The following is a 22,688-nucleotide window of genomic DNA, read 5'->3' on the forward strand; positions in this document are numbered from 1 at the left end:
TTCCGGGATCAGAGGACCTGAGTTCAAATTCTACCAGAAACTCCTTGGACAAATTCCTTTCCTGTTTGGTCCCCAGATTCCCGATTTCCCCAACTACCAGTGCCATCCTCCCCCAAACTATCTGGCATATACTACGGATGCCATCAGGATGTTGACGCCATGGGGACTTTTATTGCTTTCAATTCTGTCAGTATCCAGAGCCTCACACAAGGCTTGGCTCATTAAGTAGGCCGAGTCATTGGGTATAAAACAAGAGGGTTGGATTAGACGGAAGTCCTTAATTCTAGATCCGAGACTCTGATTAAATTATACTTATGAGTGTTTGAATGTTGTCTCGCTGTTAGAATGGATGCTTCTTGAAGGCAGAGACTTGCCATTTTGTTTTTAAATCTCCAGTGCTTGACATAGAATTTAGTATCTAAGAAGCATTAATGTTTATTGATTGACTTACTGACGGTAAAATGAAGAGGGTTAGACTAGGGGGTCCTTTCCAGTTCCAAACCTATGATCCTATATCATAACTTTCAGTCTATAAAGTTCTTTTCATCCAATGACTACCGAGGTCTGATGGTATCCTTTACACCAAATATGGAGAGGAGGGGGAAGGTTGCATTAACTGGGTTCCCTAGCCAATGCAAGGAGTTGATTGGATTACTACAAAAAGCAGAAGAATCCAAATATCACCATTCCCATTTTCAATGACTTCACGAGGTAATGCGTACAAGTATCACCATTCCCATTTTACAGATAGAGAGACTGAGGTTCAGGAGAGCGCTCAGAACGTGACGCAAAAGAATCATCAAAGTCACACTGCTAGTTTTTGTCAGGGCCAGGATCGGAACCCCAACTCCCAAGTCCCTCCCTCTATTTCCACAAGCTCTTCCTCAGCTCTGGAGGGATCCCCAATCTGCCGCGGGTCCAGGCAGCGGAGGCGGAGGCTGGCCGGGTAAGCGGCTCAGTAACACTCGGTACACATCCTTGCCCCTGGGGCCCCACAATCCCTTAAGCCGAGGCTCCGCTCGGCACCCAGCCTCGCACAAAGCCCGAGTGGATTTGCATATCTGAGCGCCGAGGAGATCCGGCTGTGGCGGCTTATTCCCTTCAGAGCCGACTCCGCTCTTTGTCTGTTTGTGTAAGCCCGGCTGAGGGCTGGAGGATAATTAGTCCCTGGTGTTCCGCCTGCCCCTCCCTGACCCCTCCCTCCCCCTCCCCTTTGAAACATTTAAAGGTACAGCTTCCACATTCCGGCCCCCGGCAGCACCCGGGAGATACCCCACCCTGGGCCGAAACCCACTGGGGCTCTTCTGCGGGGGATCAAAGGTTCCTTGCAGGGCTAGCTCCTTCCCTCGCCTTCTCTTCCTGAGCTTGGGCGGATGGGGTCTGCTGGTAGGGCCAGAGCAGCAATTAATCGGCATTTTATCTGATTAAACCGGGGTTGAATTGCCCTGTCTCAGGTGACATAATCTACGGGTCTGATGGTATCTTTTACACCAAATATGGGGGGGGGGGAAGGGGAGGTTGTATTAACTGGGTTTCCTAGCCAATGTAAGGAGTTAATTGGATTGCATCAAAAAGCATTTAATCTGAGCAGAAGAGTCCACTATGATAAAGATGTTGGGGGAGGGGGATCCTGCTCACATTCTGAGGAAGGGAGCTGGAGGGGGAAGGGGGGATCCGGCCGACTCCGGGCTCTGATGTGGTGTTTAATAGGGAAATAAGGAAAGCCCCATGATTAACAGCTCAGCTTCCCCACCAGCCATGTTCTCAGCACCAGGTGGGCTCTGTTCCCCTGCCTGTCTGTTCCAGGGAGATAACGCTGAGAGGCCAATTATTGGGTTGTAGCCGCTCTGGACTGAGGAGGGAGACGGGGGCCCATCCCTCTTCCCTTATTCCAGCCAGAGGCCCGATGGGTGGGCTGAAGACACGTAACGTTCTATCGCCGGGGAGTGGGGCTGTACAGAATCTAAGATGGCTATTCCCAAATGATGATAGAAAGCTAGGAGAGTAGGAAGTCTATGGGAATGTTTGCCTTCGGGGTACAGAGGACGGGACCGGGACCAAGACATCCGGCTCTAGCCTAAACCTCATTTTAGCTTAACTGTGTTATATTTCAGGCATGTCTGACCCTTCGTGACCCTATTTGGTGTTTTCTTAGGAAAGATACTGGAGGGGTTTTTGCCATTTCCTTCTCCAGCTCATTTTATAAATGAGGAAACTGAGGCAAACAAAGTCAAGTGACTTAAGAGTCACACAGCTAATAAGTGTCTGAGGCTGGATTTGAACTCAGGAAGATGAGTCTTGACTCGAGACAGGGCACTCTGTGTGCACCATGACGCCACCTAGCTGCCCTAACAACCAAAAATATGCCAGAATCCATGATAGAATCAGAGTGTAACTATGAGCCAGCGTGGTCCTCCCCTGAATACCATTGACTGAAGAGTAGAAAACCACATACATAAATAAGAGAGTAGTTTCCAAAGCCTATGCTTCCCTAGCTGTCAAACAGAAAAAAATAGCAACTATCCATCCTTCTTTACTTAACTGCTATGGGCCAGTTCTGGATTGCCATAGGAATCTGACCCGTTCAGGCCAACTCTCATGGAATAGAGGCCCCTACTAGTGGGAACTCTTGATACCCCGAGAAGACACAAACAGCTCATGTATTCCAGAGCAGAAGGAAATACTGCTCTTATCTCTCTCTCTCTCTCTCTCTCTCTCTCTCTCTCTCTCTCTCTCTCTCTCTCTCTCTCTCTCTCTCTCTTTCTCTCTCTCTCATATCTTTATAAGGGCCCTGTAGACAATGCAATAGGTCCTTAGTGTAAAGAGCAAGCATGTAAAAGACATCAGTTCTCGCAGCTCTGTGCCTCAATGTCCCCCATCTGTCAAATGGAAATGATAATTCTTTCCCTTATCCACTCCATAGAGCTACTGAGAATCACATGATACCAAAGGATCATAGATCTAGAACGAAAAGCCATTTAATTCTCCTGACTCCTTAGATGAGATCCAGGGAGTTTAAGGGATCTGCTTAGTCACATGTGCATTAAGAATCAGATCCGGGTCCTCTGACTTCAGAGCAAGTGTTCTTTCCATTGCAATAGATGTCTCCTTTATCACAACATTCTGGGAAAATGCTTTGCATGAAGCACCAGCCACACAAGCTTGATGTATAGGAAAAAATGCTAGAATTGTAGTCAAAGAGATCTAAGTTGAAATTCTCTCCTGGAATGTTCTGCGTGATCACAGACAAGTCACTTGACTTCTGATCTGTAGAATGGGGATAATACCTCACAGTACTTACTTTACAATAAAAGATTTAATATATGTAAAATGCTTTGCAAACCTTAAACGTGTTCCGTGAACATTGTTATTATTATAATCGTTATTTTCTAATATCGTTGCAAGCTAAAGTTTTTTAAGTGCATTTCCTTTTGGGGAACCCTTCCTGTGAGGATATAGATGTTAGGAGGATTGGGACATTTTAAAATGCCAAAATACCATACCTGTAAGAGATCTTAGAGTTTATCTAGTCTAACCCTCTTCTTTTTTCCAAGTCCCAGAGAGATTCAGTGACTTGGTCAATGTCAAAATTAGTCTCCTCCCCCCCCTCCCCCCCAGGTCTCCTGACTCCCAGACTTAATGAATCCCTTCCAGTCATATCATTCCTATTCTACTAGGGAGAGGGAAGAAAAAGAGAAGACGCCAGTGAAAGGCAGAATGAAGACTTAACAGGTTGGAGAGACCAAGAAAAGGAGATATTTACCCTCCTCTTGGCTTATGGGATAGAGTGTGTAGGGCAGCAGAAGCCTCCCATCATCCTGCACCAAATATCTCTCCCAGTGGTTGCTACATAAACCATTAGAGCTTTTAGCTTTTAGCCTCTGGCACTAGCAGCACCATTTCCCAGTTCTTCTAATATCTTGAAAATTCCCTTTGGAAGGTGTCCCTCTCATCCCCTTCTACCTTGGAGAATGGAGCTATCTGATATATTTCTTTAGGGTTAGAGAATCTGGCTAAGAAGACAGCCTTGAGGCTCTCTTGGAAGAGAGCTGGAGTGGGTTGGGGGTGGAAAAGGACATATGAAGTAGGGGCTAAGGATTAAGTGACAAACTTTAGGGATTTCTTAATTTTACCTTGGATTCTATGTCAAAGCGCTGTCCAGACTGACTCCTACCCACTCACCCCCCTCTTTCCTGCCCTAGGAGCTTTTATTGATGACTCAATCACTCTGCGTTTTATGGCCACATCATCCCTTTTTATTTACTGAGATAACCTCAATTCCCCCACTCTGCTATTTAATCAAGGAACAGGGATGGGTCAATACCACAAGACAGATACCCCTGTCCCTCCTCCTTTCCCTAAGTCATGTGGGCTAATGAACTGTGAAAGTCTAACAGCTTTCAACACCCTCCTTTCTCCCCTCCCCAACACTGAGTCTCTTCTCTCCCACCCTCCCTTTTCTCTTCCTCTCTCCCTCTCTTCCTCTATCTGTCTGTATCTCTTTCCAATTCAGCTTAGCTCCTTATCATTTAGATATCCAATTGTACCGCCTCTCTCATCCTTTCTCCTTCCATACTCATTTGCTTACTTTCTTTCCACTACCATCCCCACATCTGCTAGTTGTAGGACATGGAGATTTAGGGCTGAAGTACTGGTTTCTTTGCCTCAGTTCTTCTCTGGATAGTATTTCCCTTTTCTAACTTCACCAAAGCATTTTCACCTGGTAGAACAATGGACTTTTTGAATTATTTTTTTGGGGGAATTTAATCATTTTATTAACAAGGCCAATATTAGTTTTAAATCTTTAGGACTATCTATAGTACTTAACTCATGAGGTTCTTACGAGAATCATATGTAAGGTATTTTGTAAACCTTAATTTTTGTATTTCAGTTATTATTATCAATTAGCTAAATCTTTGTAACAACTATGCTATCCTGATCTTCCCAGCTATTAATGTTCCCCTCCCCTTCAAGTTACCTTATCTATCCATCCATTTATCTGTTTACCTACATACCTGCCTACTCATCTATCTATCCATCCGTCTATTTATCCATCCATCCATTCATCTATCTACTTACTTACCCATCCATTTACCTATAATCCATTCATCTAGATATCTATATCTATATATATATATATCTATTTATCATCCAGTTGTATATATCTCTATATACACATATATACATAAATGAACATATATATGATGCTCCCTACAATTTCCCCTCAATCTCTAGCCTTGGACATTTCTGTTCTGTGGTACCCATGGCTGATGGATCTGATGGATGAATTCCAAAGGGAAGGATCAGTCCTTTTCTTATGCAACCCAGACATAGGTCATGTGTCATCTTGGAAAATGTTCTGGACTGGGTGTCCAGCGACATGGATTCTAGTTCCAGCTCTGGAAGTGACTTGCTGAATGACCTTTATTTATTTATTTATTTATTGCCTTTAGTTTCCTCAGTTGTAAAGTATGGAATTGGACTAGACCTGGCTTCTTAAACTGTATTTCATGATCTCATATGGGATCTTGTAACTGAATGTGGGAGTCATGAAATTATTATTATTTCAGCAAATGTTTGATTTGTATACCTATATTGTTGTGCCTCAGTTTTTCTAATTGTTCTGCCTCAATTTCCCTGAATTGTTCTGCTTTAATCCCCCTGGTTTACAACCCTCCTCCTGGTCATTGGGACTGATATAACTTAGGGCTAGTTACTCTAAGGTTATTAATTATAAATGTGTAAACTCAAGATAAGGGGGAGCTCACACTTCCTGGCTCCTAACTCCTCCTAAGTCATCAAGAATTTATGGTCCTACCCTCCCCAACCTGTCAGAACCAAGTTGATGATCCCTGCCTGGAAATTCCTACTCACCAGAGTTTGGACTCCACCCCATTTTGTGTACCTGAGCTTAGAGCTTGTATATATGTCATTAAGAACTCACACTCAAGGTTGGATGCTTTGGACATCAGCCCTGGGGGCAACATGCTCTCAGCACAATCTCTTCCTTTCAAAAATCCAAATAAAATACTAAAAACTCTCTAATCTCTATCTTGCCTCAGTGTCTCTGTCATTACAATATATCCCAGGTCATGTAAAATTTTGGGGGGTGAAAAGGGGTTGCAAGTGTAAAAAGTTTAAGAAGTCCTGGATTAGACGGTCTGTTTAAGTTCTCTTACAGCTTCAACTCTGGCCTCTATCCCTTAAATCTCTGACTCCAGGAGAATCTTGAAGTACATAGTTGCCCAGGATCACAGCAATAAATAAAACAATCAGGTTTCAAATCAAGAATTATACAATCTAAGAGTTTGAAGAAAGTTCAAAGACCATTCGGTCTGATCCATAGATAACCAAGAATCACTTTTAAAGCTAATCAAACCAGTAGTCTTCCATCTTTTATTTAAAAAACAAAGTATTTCCCACTTTCTGAGCAGCCAGCCTATGCCAATTCTAGATAACTCTATTGGATTTCTCTTTTAGCTGAGCCTAAACTTACTTCTTGTCACCATCTACCTCTGGCCATCCTTTTGGGACCAAGCACAGAACCTTTCTTTCATAAAATAGTCATTTCAGTACTTGCCAACAGCAATCATTTCTTCAAATCGGGAATTCCTAAATCCTTGGACCAAAGCTCATCAGTCCCTTTAATGTTCTGTTTACCATTCATTCTCTGGACATGTTCAATGTCCCTTGTCAATGTCTCTCCTCAATGGGGTATTTGGCTCGGGGCACAGCACTTCAGAAATGGTCAAAGGAGAGACTCCCACTCCCCCAGTTCTACAAACTCTGCTTCTCTTAATATGGCCAAAGACCATTGTTTTTTGGATGGCTCTGCCATTGACTGAAGATTCAGCGCCCCTTCCCACTATCCTATGCTTTTCTTTCAGGGCCCTGTGGATCATTCGGTATTACTGGAAGATGCTAGACTTTCTGTGTCTAGAACCTTGAGTGAAGCAAGGCCTTTTTTCACGCTTTCTCAGTCTCTTTTCTTCTATTGTCTGGTACTCCTGATTGGCTAATAAGGGTCATTACAATAATACAAAGGCTGTGATGGCTCTGCTCTTTACCAAATCCTCTCATCAACCCTTAATGTCTGTTCATCACCTCTCTTTGTCTCCAAGTACCTCATTTCAAGGCTAACACTAATCCTCCTCCCCTATCCTTTCAAATCCAACCACAAAATTGGCTAAGATAGGGTATAAGGAAACAATGAGGCTTTATGGGGAGAATTGGGAAGCATTGCTTGGCCTGGCCCTTCTGGACCTGGATTTCTCCCTTTCTTCCTTGTTCTGGGGGCAATGGAACATATTCAGTTTTTTTCTTTTAAAAAATAATTTATTAATGATCTCTGTCTCTATCTCTGTTTCTGTATGTCTGTCTCCCTACACACACACACACACACACACACACAAAGTGATCCTTTCCCAGTGATACTTTCCCACAACAGAACTCTGCCTTCTAATAAAGGAGTGCAGTTAAACAATTCAAAACATAATGCTTTTGTTATTCTACATTTATAGTCCCTTACCTATCTACCAAGAAAGATTCTTAGTGGACATTTCCTGAAAGAACAGTACAAGTAGCTGGATTCCCACTTCTCACTGGCCTTTCTTGAAGTTTGGGAAGCAGGCAAGAGCAGAGATGACAGGATACCCAAAATTCACTCTGGGGAAATATTTCCAATTTTTTCCCTATGAGGACATCTATGATCGGGAAGGAGGAGAATCTATGGGGTGGAGGTAAACGGAGAATCAGAGGTAAGGAGGAAGCAACAATTTATAAACAACTCTTGAGAAAGGAATAAAACTACCCATCAGTAGAAAAAAGGAACTCCTAAGGAGCCAGTTTGTAGGACAAGAGAGAGGGAATGATGGTCTACTTTAGGACAGAATACCACCTGCTTCAGGCCAAGGATAGAGGTGATATCTCGGAGAAGACACAGTACAAATCCAGGAATATTGCTTATTACTCATAGTTTGTGGTCAGCAGGGAACAGAAGAGGGTTCTAAGAGATGAGATTTGTCAAGTGGGGAATGGCTAAACACATTGTGGTATATGAATGGAATGGATTATTAATGTGCCATTAGAAAAGGCAAATGTGATGAATCTAGAGAAGTATGGGGTTATTTATTTGAACTGATGTTGAGTGAAGAAAGTACAAATGGGAAAACAATATACAAAACTATAACTATGCAAATAGTGAGAACAGACAGCTGGAACTAAACTGTAATTCTGATGACCACTTAGTCCTGAAGGAGGTGATAATGTACATCCTTCCCCTCTCTGCAGAGATGGTAGATTATGACTATAGAATATCACCTAGGTTGTATCACTTGGTTGATAGGTTAGTTTTGCTAAATTGTTTTTGTTCTTTTTATTGCATATAGTAACACATATTGGCTGTGCAACCCTGGACAAGTCACTCAACTTTTTAAAGACTGTGATTTCCTGTATTTCTAGAGGAAGTTTCCTTATCACCATGTTCTCCATAATAATGAAATACTATATTTATTCCCTATCCATACCCCTATCCCTATACAAGAGATGGCCCTCTATCAGAAGGTAGCAGCTCATCCTATGTCTGCATAGTTTAGGGGAGAACCATTTATTCAGAGGCTCATATAAAAACAAAAGGTAGCAGTATAAATAAGATTTTTAAAAATATGGGTTTCAATCATAGTCAGTAAAAGTAAGTCTATATTGCAAGTAAAGATTATGTGACACTAGGATGGGCAATTAGAATCTCTTAGTAAAGTGACTAGGGCAATGGAAAATCAGAATAACACATATTTTACTGCTTTTTTATGTCTGTTGTTATGCCTCAGTTTCCCTGCATTAGTTTCCCTGGATTATTCTGCCTCACTTTCCTTGAATTGTTCTGCCTCAGTTTCCCTGAATTGTTCTTCCTCAGTCTCTCTGGTGGCAACCCCCTTCCTGGCCACTAGGACTGAAATAATTAGGGCTGGGAGCCCTGACCACTAGTATTCCAAAGAGTCATAAAGCTGCAGATGGCTTATCTCAGATACCTAGATGGGACCTTCTGAAGCAGACTTAGAGGCTCCTTGCCTCTTCCCTACTTATCAGAATTTATGATCCTTCTTCACCCCCAACCTATCAGAACTAAATTTACGGTCTTTTCCTGGAACTCCTGCTCACTGATGCTCTACTCTGACCTTGCTTTTGTTACCCTGATTGCTGGAGCCCTCTAAGAGTCTCTGGAATCCCTTGCTCCCTCTGCTGGATACTTTGAGATAAGAGTCTGATCCAGCCAGATGGGGTCACCATGGATCCTGTTTTGCCCCCAGTCCAAACTCTCCCTCTAATAAAATATTAAAAACTCTCTAATCTCTATCTTGCCTCAGTTTCTCTGGCATTGCACTGTAATAACTATGTCACTGCCCATTAAATGAGACTAAATATTCATTCATTCACGCATTCATTCAACTACCCATTCATTTGTTCATTTATTCATTCAACAAATATTCCTTATTCATCTACTATGTGCAGAACTTTATCACCACAGCTGGAAGAGATATCAAGTTAAATGATCCTTGACATTATTCTTGCCCTCATGAACTTAGAGGAAGAGAGAAAATATATACATAGGTAGCAATAACACTTTGTTTTCTGATTCCCAAGCCAAATTCTTTCTCCTACACTGTCCTACTCCTGGTGGGAAAAGACCCACACTTAATATAGGTTCTCAGTTTTCCATAACTTGGGTTTTCTGATAGGTCTACTCATTCAGATAAAGTCTGAGATCTGTGGGTACCATTGGCTCAGTGCTTGTTGCTATGGTTTCCCCCAGTTTTGGGTATGGACAAACTTCTCTCTTTTAGAGTTTAGTTAGGGTTTTTCAAGATTTATTAGGGAACAATGGATTAAAAGAACACAAATTCTAGGTATAGATACCTATATATAGGTATTAGCCAGATGTCTATATCCCTCAAAGCAGGACTGTGCTGTTTTACCATCTCCCTTTCCCCTTTAGTACATGATATAGATGAATAATAGGTGCTCACAGAAGACCTTCTGATAAATTGTTTTTCTTCCATTTCCTGCTCAGGGTACCCTGGAAGCTCAATTCCATGGGAATTCCAGAATGTTAGAATTGGAGGACTCCTTAAAGTTTGTCTAGTTCTATTGGAACATAGAAGTAGGCACATCTATTTATTGCTACAATTCCTATGGTTTTCTCCCAAATGGATGATGCTATGTCTACATGGAAAACTTGAAGGACTGCCATAGTCCTTCCTTCAGGGTGGAGACCATTTTTTTCACAAGACTTTTGCTTCTTTTTCTTTTCTGACATAGATGTAATAGTCTTCAGAGCCTATGTTAAGACTTCATTATATAGATGAAGAACTGAGGATTCAATGTCTTGTCCAATGTCATACAGTAAGTTAGTGATAGACCTGGTCTGACTTGAACCTAGATTTTTGGACTCTTTAAATACCATTTTTTCACCTTATCATGCTGCCTCAGAGAAGAAGGAAAGACATATATGTATGTATATTTCCATTCCATTAGAAGGTAAGGTACTTTCGAGTAAAGGTCATTTAATTTTTTGTATGTATATTTTAAGTGTCTAACATATTGCCCTGTACACAGTAGGTACTTGATAAATGCTTAGGGAAAGCTAAATGGCACAGTGAGTACAGTACTAGGCCTGGAATCAGGAAGCCCTGACTTAAAAATCTAGGCTCAAATTCTTATTGTGTGACTCCGGAGAAGTCAGTTTTAATGTTTACTGCCTCACTTTCCCTAACTGTAAACAAAGATAATAGGTTTGCTCCCAGATTTGCTGTGAAGATCAAATGAGATAATGTTTATAATGTGTTTAGCACAGTGCCACAAGTATAGTAAGCATTATATGAATGATAGCTCTTATTATCATTGTTATTATTGTTAATTAAGGGAATTCTGAATCCTTCTTCCTTGCTCCTGCTCCTGAAGCACCTGATCCTGTCTCTGGACCATTGAGAGTGGCTCTGCAGCTGCAATACCTCAGAGGAAGTCTGGAGGAAGAGTCAGAGAGCCAGGTTGGCTGGTAATGGAGGACTACAAGGAGATAAAAAAAATGACCCAAAGCCAAGACAACAATTTCATCTCTTTTTATCCTGATCTGATGAGTGTAAGGTCTGATGAACTCTAAGGTTCTCTCTCTCTAGACTTTGTGGTTCCTGGATTTAACTACATTCCCTTGTCTACCTCTCACCCTTCCAGCCCTTTCAGTTTTTTCACTTCCTCAGGACTTTGAGAGCAGGTTTAAAAGAAAAAAAAATTCAAAATAGGAAGAATCACATTAACAAATGAATGAAAACTTGAACTATCTTTGTGAGGAGATAGTGACAAGAGTGATTCGATTAGAATAGGGCAACTATACTGGTCAAAAATAAGGGATCGTTTCATTTCCTCTTCATTGGAAGAAAACCATATGGACTTTGAATATTTCAAATCTTACTTCATCATTGATGGAAATGCTGGGAGTCAATCAGCACCATGGACATCTCTCAGTCCTAACACTTGACTAGCCCATAGGCTAAACTCAGGGGGTGCACAATCCCCCTGCAGACTTCTATGGGCCTCCTGGTGCATTAGGGAAAATAAATTGGCAAACACTTAATCTCTTTGCAAAGTGAAGCGGGGCTGTAAATATCTGATGTGCTCTCGGCTGATGATTTATGGGAGTCTTTTATTAATCTCTTTAGTCTTGGGTGATGGATGCAAGGGGGGAATGGGCCACAGGAGGCTCAGTTTAACTTAGGCTCTAAAAATTATTGTATCTATGACACAAAAGAAAAGGGGGGAAAAAGCCTTGTGAGAGAGTGGACTCTCCTCTGAGTGAAGAACTATGGCAGTCCCTTGAATTTCCCAGTGTAGTATAATACCATCCCTTTGGAAGAAAACCATAGGAATTGTAAGAATAGATGTGCCAGCTTCTACTTTCCAAGCCCTTTCTTTATGCATAGGAACAAGGATTAAGAGATGGGAGGCATTGTAGAAGCTGTTTAGTCCAACCCCACTATCATCAGACAAGGAAATTAAGACTTAGAGGAAGAAAGTGACTTTGGTCAAGGTCACACAGGTATCAAATAACTGAGCAGAGTTAGAGTCAGAGAAAAACCAGGTCATCCGACATTCAATCTAGAATCCTTTCTATTGTACCATGTTGCCATCTCTTCTCTCTCTCCTGGTCTTTAAGGATCTTTTAAACCTGTGAAAGTGTTGACTTGGTAGTTTCATGGCGTAGATATCTAAGGGATATGTATGATTATTGGAATTTTTCTCATGTATTTCACAAACATTTACTGAACCCTCCCTTCAGGTCAAACTCCTTTGGTCTAGGGAAAACAGAAGCTCCGGGCTTTGAGGAATTTAGAAGATTCATTCTCATGACACAGGGAAAAACTCAGGACGGTTTGTGAATAGCAAGTGACATAAATTAGGGTCTAGATGCTACATGCCAGAGGGGGATGGAGAAAAAGAGAAGTCAGGGAGGGTGGAAGTGGTGAGAGAAGGCTTCTCAGAGGAGCCAAGACTTGAGCTGGGGTCTAAAGAATGGGTAGGATTTTGAGAGGCAGGTTTAAAAGAAAAAAAATTTTCAAAACAGGAGGAATAACGTTAACAAATGAATGAAAACTTGAACTACCTTTGTGAGGAGACAGTGACAAAACTGATTTGATTAGGATAGGGCAACTATACTGGTCAAAAATAAGGGATAAATTTGAATAGGCTTAACGATGGAGGATATTGAATGCCCTCTACAGGTTAGGGATTTGAGATTTTAATGCTGGAGGTAGTTGGGAGTGGCTGGAAGCTCTTATTAAACAGAGAAGTGACATGGAAAGCATTCATTTAGGAAGATTATATAATTCAGAAGCCTGTGCACGATAGTTCAGAGGGAGAGAATCTGGAGGTATGGAAACACCTTGGTTTTTTTATACTAGGTTTATACTTTGTGGTAAGTGTAAAATAATAATACCCTCCTTGGGCCCTAACATTCTTGTCTATAAAATTATGTGTTTGGACAAGATGATGTTGTGGTATCCTTGTGTCTCTGTCTCTATCTCTCTCTTTCCTTCCTTCTTTCTTTCCTTCCTTCCTTCCTTCCTTCCTTCCTTCCTTCCTTCCTTCCTTCCTTCCTTCCTTCCTTTTATCCTTTCTTTTCCTCCCTCCTTCTTTCCCTCCCTCCCTTCCTTGCCTGCCTGCTTCCTCCCTTCCCCCTTTCCCTTCCCCCCTTTCTTCCCCTGCTCCCATTCATTTGTCCAAGAAAAGGCTCCAATGCTTGGATGACCTACTTTTAGGTAGAGTTCTGTCCACTAAAATCCAGTTCCCCTTTACTGAAATTACTCTTTTTGGCATCAGATTTCCTGATGGTGTCTGTGGGGGGAAAGACAATGACTTTGTGATTTTGGGTCAGTCTCTTTCCTCCACCTTGACTTGAATTTCTCCCTATATAAAAAAGGGAACCAAGGAGAGGGAGCTGGTAAAAGAGTGTGTGAAAAGACGATCTGCCACTAGATGGCACCAAGGTAGAGCTGCAAACATGCTTAGAATTGCAGTTTGGTGCTCTTCAACAAGACTTTATTGAGCACTTACTGTATACCCACAGGCCTGGGTTCGTTGGTATGGAGGAAACTTGAAAAGTATTATTTGATTTATAATGAAAGACTTCATTATAAGGTGATCTTGTCAAAGAAGGCTTCCTAGAGGAGATGGGACTTCAGCTGAGCCTTTAAGGCTGGGGAAGATTATCAGAGTTGATGAGTAGAGGGAAGATTTTAAGTTTCAGGAACATAATTAAAGGTCACACAGACAGACAGACAGAGACAGCAAGACAGCAACACACAGAGAGACAGAGATAGAGAGAGACACAGACAGAAATAAACAAAAACACACAGAGAGACACAGAAATAAAGAAACAAAGAGAGACAGAGACAAGAGACAGACAGAAATCCCCTTTTTTGTTGGATTAGGTGACAGTGAGGGTAATGACTTCCAGATAAAGAACAGAGCAATAGAAAGGATAGAGGAGGTAGGACAGTTCCAACTTAGGTACCAGCTTGGCATACATGAGCCCAGTTGCAGGAAACACTTGTCCAGGGATAAAGAGGCATCCTATTTCATTGTAATCCATTTTTACATTTCTCCCAAATATTTCCACTTAGATTATTTTTCTGATTCTTTGGAAGGGAGAACTTATTGTTATTCTCCTTGTACAAATGAGAAAACTGAGACCCAGAGAAGTGAACATTTTCCAAGCAAATTAGCAATACAAATAAGACTGAAATTTGTGTCTTCCATTTTCTAGTCCAGAAACTGACCACTTTACCATGCTTCCATTTTCTGCATGACCTGAAGTTTTAATGTTGTGATGACTTAGTAACAACTGGATTTTGAGGTACTCAAAATTAGAATGCTGAATTGAGAAATCAGATCCCTCAAGTTCTCTTTTCTGAAAACTGTTGCCTGTGTGACCTCTTGAAAGTAGCCATTCATCTCTGAGCTCCCTCTGAGATGAGACTGGTACTATTTCTTAACTCACTAAAGTGGAAGGGGGCTATTTTATCTGGGATGTGCTGAGTTGCTGAAGACAGGAAAACAGACGGTATGATATCTTCAGAGGAATAAATCCTCTTCTGAGAGTCCTAAGAGGACAGCAGACCATGTAAGGAAAAGAGACAAAGATCTGGACCAAGCATTGGGGGCTAGTGAGGAGGATTTCTTCAAAGAAAGGAAGAAAAAAATGAGTTATTCAAGCCTGGCAAGGCTGAAAAAATTCCACTGAATCTTTAAACATCCCTTGTCAATTATTCATCTTCTGGTAAGAGAGCCCTCTGGTTTGCTACAAATTTCTTTAGGGAAAAGGCAGAGGAGGAGGAAGATAGAGGAAATTGTGAAAGGGAGGGGAAAAGGGAGGGATAAAAGGAGGAGAGACCAAATGGTGTAGGGAAGGGGGTTCTCTATAAAGGAAGAGAGAGGGAGAGGGAGAGAATCAGGAGAAAGAGAGAAAGGAGAGACAGAGGGGGAGGGAGGGAGAGAGAAAAAGAAAGGGAGAGAGGGAAGAAGAGGGAGAGAGAGAGAGAGAAAGCTAGTGAGAGAGAGAGAGAGTGAGAGAGAATCAGAAAAGGAGAGAATTTTAAGAGAAAGGGCTAAAGGAAAAAAGTTTATAGGGATGAGGAAGGTATATGTAGGAAAGGAGAGGGAGGGCAAGATGGTAGGATTAAAGAAGAGGGAGCTATAGAGGGAAGACAAAGATAAATAGAATGAGATGGAAAGATAAAGGAAGAATGAAGGATGTGTGGAAAGAAGGAAGAATGAAAGGAAAAGGAAGGAGAAAGTCAATGGGATAAGGAAAGGAAAAAGAAAGGAATGGAGGAATGAAAGGGAAAGGAAGAAAAGAAGTGATAAGGAATGATAGAGTGGGAGAAGTATGAAGTGATAGAAAAGGAGAGAGGGGATAGTAAAAGAGTAATGAACAAGGGAGAGGAGGGAAGTAAAAATAAAAGAGTGAGAGGAGGTGAAAATGAAAGTAAAAGAAAAAAAGGGAAAGAAGAGAGAGAAGTCTTTGTATGCTATTGGCTTGGCTTGTGATCAATCAAAACCCTAGATTTCCCCCCACCTCATATGAACTGTTGCTAAACTGCATCTCTTTTATGCCAGATTTGTGCCTTCAGTTCTTAGAGCCTCCATCCAAGGTATCAATTCTTTGATTATTGTTCTCACAGGCTTGGGAGTATACCTTGTTAATAGAACACCACCTTTCCAGCTCTCTTTTCTTAGTAATTCTTGGTCCTGCTTGCCAATAAATCTCACTGAATCAACTGGAAGCCTCCATCTTATTCTTTTAGTACCTCCAGGATACCAGGGTACCATGTGGGCTGGCCATCTGTTGTCTGTCATGATCACTACACGACAGGCCCACCTCCTGGCTCTGAAAATGTCTTTTAAGCCATTTTATTCCATTTAGATTTCATCTTGTTAGGCTTGATACATTGTTCCAGCCTGTCCAGTCTTTTTTGGATCTTTCTTCTGTCAACTAATGCATTAACTCCCTCTCATTTTTGTCATCTGAAAATTTGATGATTGTTTTCTATGTCTACGTTCATGTCATTGGTAATAAAAAACACTGAACAGTACAGGGTTAAGGACCTTCCTCCAGGAAGTCATTGATCCATTATAGTTGTTCAACGAGCTACAAATTTATCTAACACTGATCTCTCTTCCTAGCTGCCTGCAACACTTACTGTCTTACCCATACATTCTGCTGCTCACACTCTATTCAGTATTTTTCTCTTCTTTGAGTGTGAGTCTTGTCTCTCAACACAGACTGGGAAATTCTCAGAGATTAGGGACTCTGATTCTTGTTCTGTCTCTCCTCAAATATCAGGGAATACTGGACTGAGCCTATAAGGCTCCACAGGGGTTCTTTATCTAAGATGATTGAAGAGAGGTAATCTTAGCTGAAGTCCCAGTTTCTCCCCAGGCAGTGAAGACCTTTCTTGATTAATCCTTCTCAAGCCACCTCTCTTCTGATTGCTAGAAGCTTGATGGAATAAAGACTTGATGGAAAGAAGTAAATCACAAAGATGAGCATGTTGGCAGGTACAATAATGCATAGAATGCTAGATATGGAAAGCAGAGAGAACTGAATTTGAATTTGACCTCAGACACTTTGTAGTTATGCCATCCTAGGCAAGTCATTTAAGCTCTGCCTCAGTTTCCTCATCTGTAAAAATGAGGATAATATTAATAGGGTTGTTGTGAGTATCAAATAAGATAACAGCTGTAAAATTCTTTGTAAAAACCTTAAGTAGTACATAAATGCTGATTATTATTGCTATTATTACTTATTTTTGGTTTGAAACTCAGGAAAGATGATTTTCTGTCTCTTTGTGGTGTTTTGGCAGCACTCAAACTAAAGAGACTAAATAACCAGGAGGAGAAGGCTTGAATGGCAGATTCATAAGCTGGGAGCCAAATAACTGACATAAAATGGAAAACAACTTCTGAAGAACAAGGTAAAAAGCACAAGGAAATTTTTATAGGGATTGGAAATGCTCTGATGTCAAGAACAACACCAATAATGATAGCTAGAATTAATAGAGACTTTTAAAGTTTGCAAAGCATTGTACATGTGCGATCTCATTAGGTTCTCAACAACTATAGGAAGGAGGTGCTATTCTTAACCCCATTTTATGATGGGAAAACCTAGACACATATCCAGTGCTTCATAAATGTTTGTTAAATTTAAAATCTAAAAAGAGAGATTAAAGGATTTTTTTCAAGGTCTCACAGTTACTAAGTATCCAAGGTAGGATTCAAAGATGGGTGTTCCTGAGTCCAGGTTTAATGCTCTCACCCTATCAACCACGGAGCTCAGAACAACAATAATACAACAGCAACAACAGCAGCAACAATTCAACAAAATAACAACAACAGAAACAATAATAGCAAAATAGCAGCAACAGTAGTAACAACAGCACTCCAGTAGCAGTAGTAATCATCAGCACCAGCAAGAACATCCATAAGAACAACAGGAACAAAACATCAGTAATACAACAATGCAACATAAACAACATAAAAGCAGCAGCAACAGCAATAGTGCAACAGCAATAACAACAGTAATAAGATCAATAACAGCATCAAGATCAGTAATAACACAACAACAACAACAAACCACAACAGGAGCAATAACAACACAACACCAATAGTAGCAACAACAGAAACAATTGCATAAGCAACAATAGTAGCATCAGAAACAATAGCAACTGCAATAACACCACCAACAAAAGCAATAACAGTACCAAGAGCAGTAACAACACAACAGCAACAACACATTTGCAACAGTAGCAAGAGGAGCTATAATACAATAACAATAGCAGCAATAACAGGAATAATTACATAAGCAACCACAGCAATGGCAATAATAATAGCATCAGTAATAATAGCAACAACACAACAGAAGTAATATCAATACAATAGCAGTAACAATTTCACAATGAAAAAGCAGCAATGATAATAACACAATATGTTATTGTGTTACAATTACACAATTGACACAATGACAATTTACACAATATCAACAATAGGAGTAGCAACAGCAACACCAATAATACAGCAGCAACAATAGTAACAACAGCAAAAAGTCATACCAGAACATTAACAATAGCAACAACACAATAACAACCATAGCAACAAGCAGCAGCAATAAAAACAATAGCACAACAGCAACAATAACATAACAGTAGCAACAATAGCAATAGCAATAATATAATCACTAATCACTACCACCAATAAGAACAGTAGAAACAGAAATACAATGGCTTCTTAGAGCAAGTTTTCCATCTCTTATCTTATTTGAACTTCCTAATGGTGGGTAAATTTGGGTCTGTCAAGCTCCCATTTCCTAAGAAGAGGAAATTGGGCATTAAATAAAGAAGTGAATCTTCTAAGAAACAATCTGAGGGGTTGGTCGATCTTTCTATAATAAATAAGCTTAGAATAAAGTTCTTTATCATCCTTAAGCTGGATTTAACCAGCAGGACTTTCTCCCTCACTCTGTTTCATTCAAGTCTTAAGACTCTTCTTAGGGAATTCAGCCTATATTACTACTTCACCCCCATCGACTTTGTCATCACTTGCAGAATGAAAATTCCCCAAGAAAATTCCTTATTTCCTATTAAGCTGAACAAGATTTTAGAGGGAATCAGAGAGGAAAATTGTTTCTTGAGCTCTGAGAAGTGTATTTCAAGCTTGACCACAGCCAAATGCATTCTAGTTTTGGGGTGACCATCTGTAGTTCGGAGGCTGAGAGGCTGGGATCTGGCCGTGTGTGTGGTGAGGTGGGTTTGTTTTTGTTTTGTGTGGTTGCTATCCGACCACATGCTATTGTTAGAGTACCACATTCCATGGCTACAAAGCTCCGATCTATTGTTACATCACGGTATCCTACTGTGATAACATTTTGTCCTGTTGCTACATGTCTGTATTCTGTTGCCATATCAACATGAGCAATAGCACATATTACCATGTTCTGTTGCTACAAGACCACATTCAGTTGTTTTATCATCAATCTTTATCTCTATAGTCTTCATTATTTTACTCCATATTCTAATCCTTCACTGACATGGATATGAACATTCTTCCACAAAACAGGGGATGTTTGAAGCATCTAACCTATTTGCTTCTATAGCAATCCCAGATTTGCAAAGCACTCTCCTCACAATCCTGAGAGTAGTTAGTATAAGGATTGGTATCCCCATTTTACTGAGGGTGAAGAAGGTGAAGTCACCTGCTTCATATCTCACTATTAACAAGGGTCAAAAGTTGTACCTTTATGTCTTCTGACTTTAAGCTCTAAATTCATTGGCTCACATAAATTAAACAAAATGAATTGGGGGTGAGGGAAGAGCAAGAGGCAAAAGTTCTCCAAGTAGAACAATTTACCAGTCCAGAAAGTTTGGCAGCATTAGCATCTTGGTCCTCACTGGGATAAATACTGAAAGGAAAAAAGGCCCAGTGATAAATATTGATCACAAATGAGTGGGAAATTCGGGGATTCATTTAAAAAATGTTTCTAAATGCCACAATACCCTGACTTTTTGTTATATATATAAAACTATGACTGTAAAAAACAACAAAATATGAATTAGGGAGACAAGGTTTTGTGTAGGTCAAATGACAGAGCAAAAGTCAGGGTATTGTGAAAGAGAACTTCATGGAAAATGTAAGGAAACATGGAAAGACATATGAAATGATGTAAAGTGAGACAAAGACATATGAAATGATATAAAGTGAGGTGAACCCAACTATAATAAAATCAAGTTCAACCATATATATGAAAACCAAAGCTGGTTGGGAACTTCCTAAGGAGGCCAGATCCTTGGCATTGAATATCCAATTGTTTGTGTCTAGCTATGGAAATATCAGATATGATCTCTTCTCCCTAGACTCATAAACACAAGTCCCATTTTGCAGAGCATATCCAAACTTTTTAAACTTAATTTTCTTTCTAACGAGGAGATTTTTACATTCTCTCTGCTTTTTTCTTCTCCCTCAAACATTATTTTATACTTTCCTTCTTTTATTACACTGTCTCTTCTACACCTCCTAGTTCTATTTCCTTTCCCAATAAAATGACAATTTTTTTAGCAAGTTATGTTTACTTTAGCTTGTATTTATCAAGTTGATTTTGGTAGGGTCAAGTGTCTAAAAGTTTTACATTTATATCTTGTAAATGTAATTTTTATAAGATGGGACCTAATATTCCAGACCAGTGCTTCTTACATCTTTGCTACTTGCAACCCCTTTTCACCTGAGAAATTTTTATGTGATCCCAGTTATACAAATAAAATATTGGTGATAATAAATCATAATTTCATGACTCTCACATTCAATTATGAGATCCCATATGGGGTTGCAACTCACAATTTAAGAAGTTGGGTTCTAGACTGTTAAGATCTTTGTGGACCCCCATTCTGTCAACCAATAAGATACTTAACCTTTCAGCTTTGGGTCGCGTACAAATATTATAGGCAAGAATGTCACTTATGCCTTTATGCAAGTTATTGATTAAAAAAATAGTGGTATTAACAAGAGGTGCCCAGGGCCCTCCATTGGAGAACTTTCATACTGACATAGAACAATTAATGATGCCTTTTTGACCTTGGCCATTCCACTGGTTATGAATTCAGCTAATTGCATTAACACCTCATCTCTATCCTGTTCACAAGAATAAATAGCATGAGAGACTTTGCCAAATAGATTGCTAAAGTCTAGGTAAACTAAATTAATAATATTCTTTTGATATACAAATCTATTAACCTTTTTTTTTATAAAAAGGTTTTAAAATATTTTAAAGTATTTCCTTTTATAAAAAAGCAAATGAAACTAGTTTAGCATGTTTGCATGGTGGCTGTTTTTTTCTTAGAAGATTATAAAGCATCAAGTGACTGAAGACTTTGGCCCATTCACCATGATCACTGTTCTGAGCCACTATGAGAGAGAGAGATTTGTCATATTTCTTTCTGGAATAAATTTTCTTTTTCATTTAATCAAGCCTATAATTGAATTGAAAGATTCTCATTTCTCCATTTTGAGTGAATGCTAGGTAAATTTATCGGCCAACATATGCTAGCAATTACACTAGATATTGTATGATGACTGGAATTGAGCAAATATTATCTGTGTATGTATGCTATTGTAATAAAGATATTGGCTTTGCTTCTTCCCCAAACATATTTTGTAGCTCTATAAGAACAAAAAATATATCTGTTTCTGCTAGCCAATACTAATCAAGCACCTGGATGGTTTCAAATTCCACCCAATTGATTAACTATAAATAATTCTCATCTTCTGGTTTCCTGGACAAATCTTTTGCATTATTTACTTTTCTTTTTCTTTCCTAACTGAATAAGTTGAACAATTGAACAATCAGAAACTTCTTATTCTGGGACATACTCAAATCCAACCAGACAATGAGAGTGTAAACTCATTTAAGGCCAGAGGGCCATTTCTCATTTTTCTCTTAGATATCCCACATCCTTAGAACAAAATATGTTATTTTGGTGAGAAGGAATGTTTAGAGTGCTAATTTTACCAGAGGGAGAAATCTCTGCCTGCCAATACAGATAAACAACTTGGAGTTTTGGAGAATTGCTTAGAGGGCATGGAGAGATTAAATGACATGTCTAGGGCCATAAGCCAGTCTATGTCAGACACATGGCTTGACTCCAGGGTTGGCCCTCTATCCACTGTGCTAAACTGGCTCTGTGGAATACAATAGGTACTTCCTGCTCCTTGAATTCAAACTAATTTGAATTGAAGATGATTAACAAGTATGATTACTCCTTTGCCTCCTCTGAGATTAAGGATAAATTGCATCACACACAGAAGATCTGTCATTTGGACAGGATTGTGCTTTCATTTGGGGAAAGATTCTAAAGATATTTGGGAACAGAGATCTCCCCAAGATGAGGCAGAGTTGTAGATGAGTTAGTGTTATTATAAGTCCTAAAGTGTCACTTGAGGTACTTAGAGGTTAAGTGAGCCATCCAGAGTTCCATAACTAGTAAGTATTAAAGTAGGATTTTAACCTTGATCTTTCTGTTATTAAGCTTACAATGGTATCTACTATGCAAAACTGCCTTCCACACTTCAAATGAAGATACTATTTCCCTTCTGTATATCTTTGGAATCTATTGTTTCATTCCATATTCCCAGGGCAAGGAGAGGGCCTTTTGTAGTTTATGGTCCCCCTCACTTAGAAGCTTGGAAAGCTCCCTGGGAATGCCTAATTGTCCTGAAATACTGGTAGCCCATTTTGTAGGTACAAATACGGTAGGATTCATGAAAAGGAAATCTGTTGAAAGTTCAGTGGGAAATGTCAAGGCAGAAAGGGGAACTACTGAAGGTCATCATTATAAGTCACCCATATTTTTACATCATGTTTAAGATGTTAGGAAATTCCATGGGATTCATTTTGGGGAACATGGAGAGAAACCGATGACAATGATTAGACAGGACCACGAAAAGGGGGAAAAGTGATCTCCCAAAGCTTAAGCATTTAGGTGTCTTTCCCCTCTCTTCTCACCATCCCTGAGGTCATTTCTTATTTAAACAAGGCAAGATTACTGTAGACAGGCAGGCCGATGGAAAGATGATTGAATTTGACTGAAGAACAT

General features: G+C 40.0%; 1 protein-coding gene across 5 annotated transcripts in view; it reads right to left on the reverse strand.

The window, feature by feature from the left end:
• CCDC33 (coiled-coil domain containing 33) overlaps positions 1-22,688 on the reverse strand; it is a 204,566-nt gene that overhangs the window by 64,245 nt on the left and 117,633 nt on the right. The window lies entirely within an intron of this gene.

Source organism: Antechinus flavipes, chromosome 2 (genome assembly GCF_016432865.1).
Source record: "Antechinus flavipes isolate AdamAnt ecotype Samford, QLD, Australia chromosome 2, AdamAnt_v2, whole genome shotgun sequence".
NCBI classification, from domain to species: Eukaryota; Metazoa; Chordata; class Mammalia; order Dasyuromorphia; family Dasyuridae; genus Antechinus; species Antechinus flavipes.